Raw genomic sequence first — 7,656 nt, forward strand, 5'->3', positions numbered from 1 at the left:
AAATGACACATTACAAGATTTTTTAATTCTCAACATTACAGAAGCATTTCACTTGAACAGTTCTAAGTGTATCTTTGAAATGTTACAGATGTGGATGTTGTAACAAACCTTTATAGTTGTTTCCTTGAATGTCATGTGTGCAAGGCTATGCTGACAAAAGCTTTGCCGGCTTGTACTAGTAACTGAATTACCTTTTTTTTTTTCATTTTTTACCCGAGTGACTGAATGTGACAAACGGTTAAAGAAACAAAAGGAAAAATTCTGAAAAGGAATCCAGCTGTGTCCTTGAAGCACTAATTGACACAGAAATATTATTGCAGTAGACTAAGCAAAACCCAGGGGAGGAAACAGCCAAAACAAGCATAAACCACATCCTTCAGACAGTACTCAACATTTCAAGCTTCCAATCAATATTTTCTCCAAACTTAAGACTTAGCAGCTATTGATTGTGGGCCTTGATTATAGGAGATCTTCAAGAACCATGCAGCTCCTTTTTTGTTGTTGTCTCAATTAAAACCCTTGGGATTGTTGTTCTCATATCCGAGCAATCAAAACTCCACCAGAGAGTCTTTGTGTTGAATCAACACATTGATTTTTGAATAAAATAGGCCTATTTATTTTGCAAGCAAAAATGGACAATGTTCATGGAATCCAAAAATGTGTCTTTGTAAAGCTATGTTTATTTCAAATATAAAGACAGTTATATATTTTTTATAGGTTTTATTGTTTTATTCATAAAACAGACAAATGCCTTTGCAATCTGCGATGTAAACACAGATTGCTTCCGAAATTTCCTGCTACTCAGTAGGTACTGCATTTGAATTTAAGAGTGCTTTCACACTAGCATTTTTGGTCCACACCTAGGTTTGTTTGACGTCAGAGTACGGTACGTTTAGCTAGTGTGAACGTGTCCTCTGAACTCTGGTGTGTACCCGTGAACCGTACCCGAGTCTGCCTGAAAGAGGTGGTCTGGGGCACGGTTCATGCAAACTCTGGTCCGGTTCACTTCTGGTATGAATGCAATCTTACCAAATAATGGAAGTGAACCACCAACAGTACAATAAACAATCGTTTTCACATCGTTTATTCGTGTGTGTGTGTGTCTGTGTATCACGTACTGTACCTTGGTGACAAGCGGGACTGAGCCAGGCAGGGCAAGCACAGTGATAATGTATTCTTGTCTCCTCCAAAAACAGCTTTTGCAAACATTGTGCGATGTTTAGGGGTGCATTTCCCAAACAACGACGTAATTCACGGCTGAACTATCATAGTACGATGCATCGATTGGAAAAAGAACAGTGTAGTGACAAGTGTTTCCCAAAACCCATAGTTTCTCTGTCGCAGATCCATCGTTTGAACCACGTTAGTTATAACGTAAAACGCCCATAATGATGCTCTAAATGGGCTGGAGTAACAACAACTTCAGAGAAGAACCCCATAATGTCTTTGTGCAAATTATATTTAAAAAAATCTAATATTAGTTTTTATAAAAACATGCATTCATTTTCCATATTAATTAAAATATATGTAAATGGCACATATAGAGCCTATGTTTCCTTTACAAATATTATTGAGAACATTACATATTCTATTCTAAAACATAAAATCACTTGCAGTACAAAAGCTAACACATATTCTAATATCATATATAAATCATATAAATAAATAATAAGGCTATTTATTAAGAACTGAAATTTAATATTTATTATTTATTAGGAAATAAAAAAATCATACTTTAATAATAATATTAATAATATTAGCGATGATGATGATGATGATGATTATTATTATTGTTATCTTTAAAAAGTCTACTTTTACAATTTGACACATGTAAACCACTGCAGAAATGTGCTAACCAACAGGCCCATGTCATATACAGTAGGCTACAGATAGGCTACGTAATAAATAACCTACTATAAATTAAAAGCATTAACGTATGCTGTGTTTTTTGTTTTAACAAGCTTTTTAGGTCACCTTTAGCTTTCGTCATGAGCCACGGCTGTGTTCCAAATGGCATCAATGTTTTCCAAGTGCACTGCGAAGGGAGCGCAATTGTAACCATGAAGATCGCTGAAACTGAACTGTAAAAATGCTTTGACACCTAAGAGAGGTGACTTTAATGCTTCATTAAAAAAAAAAACATTCAAAGTTTAAATGTTAGAATGTTCTAAACGTATAGGGCATATGGGGGATAAGTGGGAATAGAACACAGCCAGGAACTATGTTTCTAACTACAGCTCCAGAGGTGTAGTGGCAAGCATAGAAATTTGTGACGCAGTTTGCGTATGTTCATTGGAACGACGGATTTTGGAATCACCAAATCAACAAACTATGTTTGTACCGACACAACTTGCAGCCTTAGTTGGCCTTTTGATGGTTTTCAGAAACGCACCCCAGAATGTTTTTAATATTTTTGCAGCAGACAGACGCGAGTTGCTTTCTGTATGTCCAAAACTAAAAGATTCAGTAAAAGCAGAACGACTGCGATATGCGTATGTCTTTCCATTTTGGCCCTTTGGTTTTGTGTCCAGAACACCCAGCAACAGTTGTACACACAACAGCAGCTCAATGACGCTACCATACCAGGGTTCAGAAGGAAAAAAAGACGGTGTGATCACAAAACAACCGAGAAGGTGGCAAGGGGAGACAATCGAACTTGGGTGCGGTCCAGGCAATTGAACCAAGTGTGAAAGCACATTTTTTCTGCTGCAAAAATATTATAAACATTCAAAACATAATGTGATGTAAGCAGAAGCTGTTTTTGGAGCAGACAAGCAGACATTATCACTGTGATTGCCCTGGCTTAGTCTCGCTTAGTACAGTACGTGATACACAGAAACACACACACATGTTAAGAAAATTATAGCCTGTTGTACAGTTGCCAGTTCTAGGACAAGAGTTTGGATGAACCGTACCCACCTAGACCACCTCTTTCAGGCGCACTCGGGTATGATTTGTGGGTGTGCAATCGAGTTCAGAAGACATGTTCACACTAGCTAAACATACCGTTTTCTGACGTCAAACAAACCCAGGTGTGGACCAAAAGTGTGAAAGCACCCAAAATGTGCTACTCAACCGTTAAAAAAGAATGCTCTATACAGTATGAATGTGAGTAGGATGAATGAGACTTGGATGTACACCATTTTGTCATAATCACGTGACCTACCTGTGTCAGTTGCGTCACTTCCCTCCCATTCATGAATTAAATTCACCTTTATTTCTATAGCGCTTTTACAATGCACATTGTGTCAAAACAGCTTCACATAGAAGATATAGTAAATTGAAATAGTGTCAGTTCAATATTCAGTTTAGTTCAGTTCAGTGTGGTTTAATTTTCACTGCTGAAAGTCCAAACACTGAAGAGCAAATCCATCGATAAGCAGCTCCACAAGTCCCGAATTCGCAAAAGTGAAGGATTAAAACACCTTGAGAGAAACCAGATACAAATAGGCACGACCATTTCTCATATGGTCTAATGTCTTGTGCAGAGCTGCAGTCTAGGACTTCCATCGTGGAGAAATCTCTAGTGGTGCATCATGGGATAGTGTAGTGTGCATCGGATGCACACTTCAGAATCTCGCAGGAAGTAGTAGGTCATCTCACATAAATAGGAACTTCTGGCATACGGTTTTCAAATTCTATGTATTCTGACATACTACTCCGCTCACATACTGTTTTTAGCATTCTATAAAGTATAGAAGTATGCGATTTTGGATGCAGCCAAAGAGAGAAAAAATAGGTTTGGCAAAAGGTGGACTCAAACTCTCATCCATCACATCAATAATTTCCACTACTTCCCAAAATTGAACTAGATTGAGCTGCATGGATTACTCTATCATCTTCTGTAGGGTTTCTTTAAAAACCCAATAAACTTTGTTTTGTAATTTATGTAATTTATGAATTTTGTAACTCTGAACTAAAGCTGGATACAGAAACTATTCACAGATGGACTACTATTCAGTTTTTTTTTTACTGTCTTTTTTGTCCTCATGGGATGTTTATTAATTGTTATTTTCCTGTCGACTAATGTGAAGCTGCTGTTTGTATTAATCACTATAAAAAATGGTTGTCACCGTTGGTTGCAAAAAAGCAGACCTACTTGCAGCAGTGAACAAAATAAAGATGTTTATTGACAGAATTTAACACAAGTAGACAGACAAGGTCAAAACTGTAGGGGCAGTAACACAGTGAAGTCAGTGGTAGGGACAAAATGGCACCAAAATTAACAGCCAGCCAGTAGGAACAACAGTGGTCAAAACCAAAGTTAGATACAAGGAGCATGCCACGTAAACTCCAGACTGGCAGGCCAGGGAAGTCAGGACACAGAATAGGACTGGAAAAGTATAAGACACAAGACAGATAACAAACAGGAAGCAATAATTATGCAATAAAACTACCTAAATCTAAAAGAAAATATAAAATCAAATATAAATCCTAGTAGCAAGGAAACTACACTGACTAGGCAAAACGGATGACAGAAAAACTGAAATACAGACTTTTAGAATCTTAAATTAAACAACCAAAAAGATGCAAAAACCTCTAAATGTCATCTTAAATTTTCTTCTAAAATTTGCATTTTTCTCAGGCTCCTGTGTCTTGATTCCCTAATTTCACTTTCACGGCAAAAAATAGGTTATTTTCATCACTTTTAACATGAAATAGTTGAACATAAACAAAAGAGTCTGAGAAAAATTCTCATTGCAGAAGAAAATTCCAGGTGGTAGAGGTTTTTGCATCTGAACACTTCATATCTATAGTTATGCGGTGGCACAGATTTAGATCTTATTCTTGAGTTAGATCTTTTTCTTTGCCGGTTAAATGGCGGCAAAGTAGAACACAGAAGCAGCTTGAAGTGGAAAGCGCGAGTATGTCTGTGGTCTCCAGGTATTACAAAGTTGATGATGACAACATTACCATAGCAAACTGTGAGATGTAAACTTGGGATTGCCTGCTGCGTATTTTAAGTTGAGGTGCTATTTGTTTTTTTTTTATATATAATTACTGTTCCATTACACTCCAAGAGTAGAGAATTTATGTCATTTATTACTTGATTGTTCAAGCTACCTCACAGAAGTGCTCTGTTTGTTAACGGAGTTGTTGAATGTTAAAATAAGGTGAATTAAATAAAAAAATAAGGAACATCCTGGATTTCTTCGCTCTTCTTTATTTTTTTATTTATTTATGTATTATAGAAGTATCAGATCGAGTTTCGCTAGATACTCAAAATCAAATGACTCTGACTCGGGGGCCAAAAAACCTGATCGCGATATCCCTACTACAAACATGCAATAAATAAACGAGAACTAGAAGAGCATTCAAGACAAAACACTATGTAAGGACATAAGGCTAGGATGCAAAGATAAGCTCACATGGAACAAACTAGCAAAGAAATAAGAACACACAGCACAATATATAGAACAAAACATGCAGATACAAGTGAAAACAATCTGGAAACAAGGTTTAAATAAGAGGGCAGGGTAATTGAAAACAAGTACTAAAGACAAGAGGAGCACATGGCCAACACAAATTAAGGCAAAGCCATGTAAACAAACACAAGACAAACAGGGTAACGATAAACACTGACAGAACAGACAACCCTGATCTGGACCATGACAATGGTGATTTGACTTATTATTTTTATTTCTTTTTGCCTAAACAAAAACTTTACTCTAATGTCCAGCCCTCAGCATGTTTCCTAAAGGGTGCCCATTCAGGAAGACAAGTTGTGCCTTCTTATGTTAGAGCTGACATTTCGGGCTGTATTGAGTTCATACTCCTCAAACAAGGTTGAAGGTCATAGCTATGGACCTTGCTATGACCGTTAAGCACATGAAGTGTGTTTCTTAAGAAGGAGATGCTTTCATGCTCGGAAAAACTCTCTCAGCTGGTGTCAGGGTGCAGGAAAACAGCTGCACTGACGGTGACATTAAGCCCTGATCCTGACAGGAATACCAAATGATGGATTGATTCACAATGGACACAGATGGGGACATTCTACCCCATTTTTTGTTCAGATTGTCTTGTCATTTTTTCTCTCTCAGTCTGGTTTTATTTACCTGTTTTCCACATGCTGTGCTTTTGCAAAGCTGAGTTTCCTGCCATCTTTATTTATACTGTAGCAGGTGGTTTTCTGAGGCAGAAGGATTATGATGATTGAATGCTACTTCTTCTTTTTTTTGGAGAAGCTTTATGCCATTTTCTCCATTTTAAGCATTTTGAGCCTCACACAAAGTGGCTTTCGAAACACCTTTTGTATCCTCCAGTAACAGTACTTAAGTGCTGCCTGATGAGAAGCCATTAGGACATTATCCAAGAAACTATATCCAAGTTTCATAATCATACAATGCAAGAAGAATTAGCTAGAAAGCACATGTTGTGAACTAATTCCTTTATAAAATAGCATGCTGTTTCTAACCCAGAAAATCTTTAACACAAATATTATCTCTCTCACTCGCTCTCTCAAAATCAAATTGGCTTTATTGGCAAGACTTGCACTGGAATGTCTGAAACATTGTTCATTATATAAAATGTAATGAATCTTAAGAAAAAAAACCAACATATTAGAAATGTACTCGCTTCAGTTTTGTCTACTGGCTCACAGTAGTTTGTGGTGTGCTAATAAATATCTTGCTGCTGTTATTATATTATCATTTTGGAATTGATGACTGACTTATTTTTTTCTGCATTTGTAATATCATAGTCGGTTAATTCCACCTAGGTGACCCCGGATTAATAATGGGACTAAGCCTAAAAGAAAATGAATGAATGCCATAGTATTTGGCTTAATTTGCCAGAATTTCGAGTGATATTCAGCTCTAAGGTTGTAATAGCAATCAAAAGTGCAGTAAGAAATGTTCCTCTGTTTCCACTTAAGCACAGTAATCACAGTATGTGTCTCAATTAACACCCTTGTTCAGTAGTCAGAGCACTGTTCAGGGTGTCAGCCATTTTAAGCGCTGTCTCGATCGCAAATATTTTTTAAGTACACTGAAAGTCCCACAATGCTCTGTGAAAATCAGTGTGCACTGATACTCAGACAGACATCTATTATAATGTCTATGGATACACACTATCCACCATTAACAGAATTTCCAACACAATTCGTAACTTTTTGATTTAGTGGTTGATTCGTATGAATTTGTATAATCTAATTCGCACAGTTTAGTATGATTTGCTCATCACCCAATGATGGTTGGGTTTAGGGGCATGGTTGAGTGCCATACCTCCTTTTTAAGGATGTAAGGATGTAAAAAATTTGCCTTTTCTCGTTATCAGGCTGGAATTTCATAAGCGCGAAATATGAATGACATGACCCAAGTGATCGAATGGACTGACAAACAAGAGACATTTTACTAATAAGAGTCTATTATTTATTTTTAACAGAACTAACATATAGTTTAAAATCTAGCAAACTAACATATAGTAAAAATCTAGAAAACATAATTGTTAAAGTTTGAAATGTTGCTGGTAGGCTACAGTTTATGAAACAATCCAGTTATTTAGCAATAATGTACTTTTACAAAATTAATTACACTTCTATAAGAAAACTCTTTGTTCTGCTGTTGTTCATGAACTCCAGTTTTGATGATGTACAACGTGGAGACTTCATATCACAGTCAGTGTGAATTAAGCTCATCCTACACTGCCTTTGTGCCT

Source organism: Danio aesculapii, chromosome 12 (genome assembly GCF_903798145.1).
Source record: "Danio aesculapii chromosome 12, fDanAes4.1, whole genome shotgun sequence".
NCBI lineage: Eukaryota > Metazoa > Chordata > Actinopteri > Cypriniformes > Danionidae > Danio > Danio aesculapii.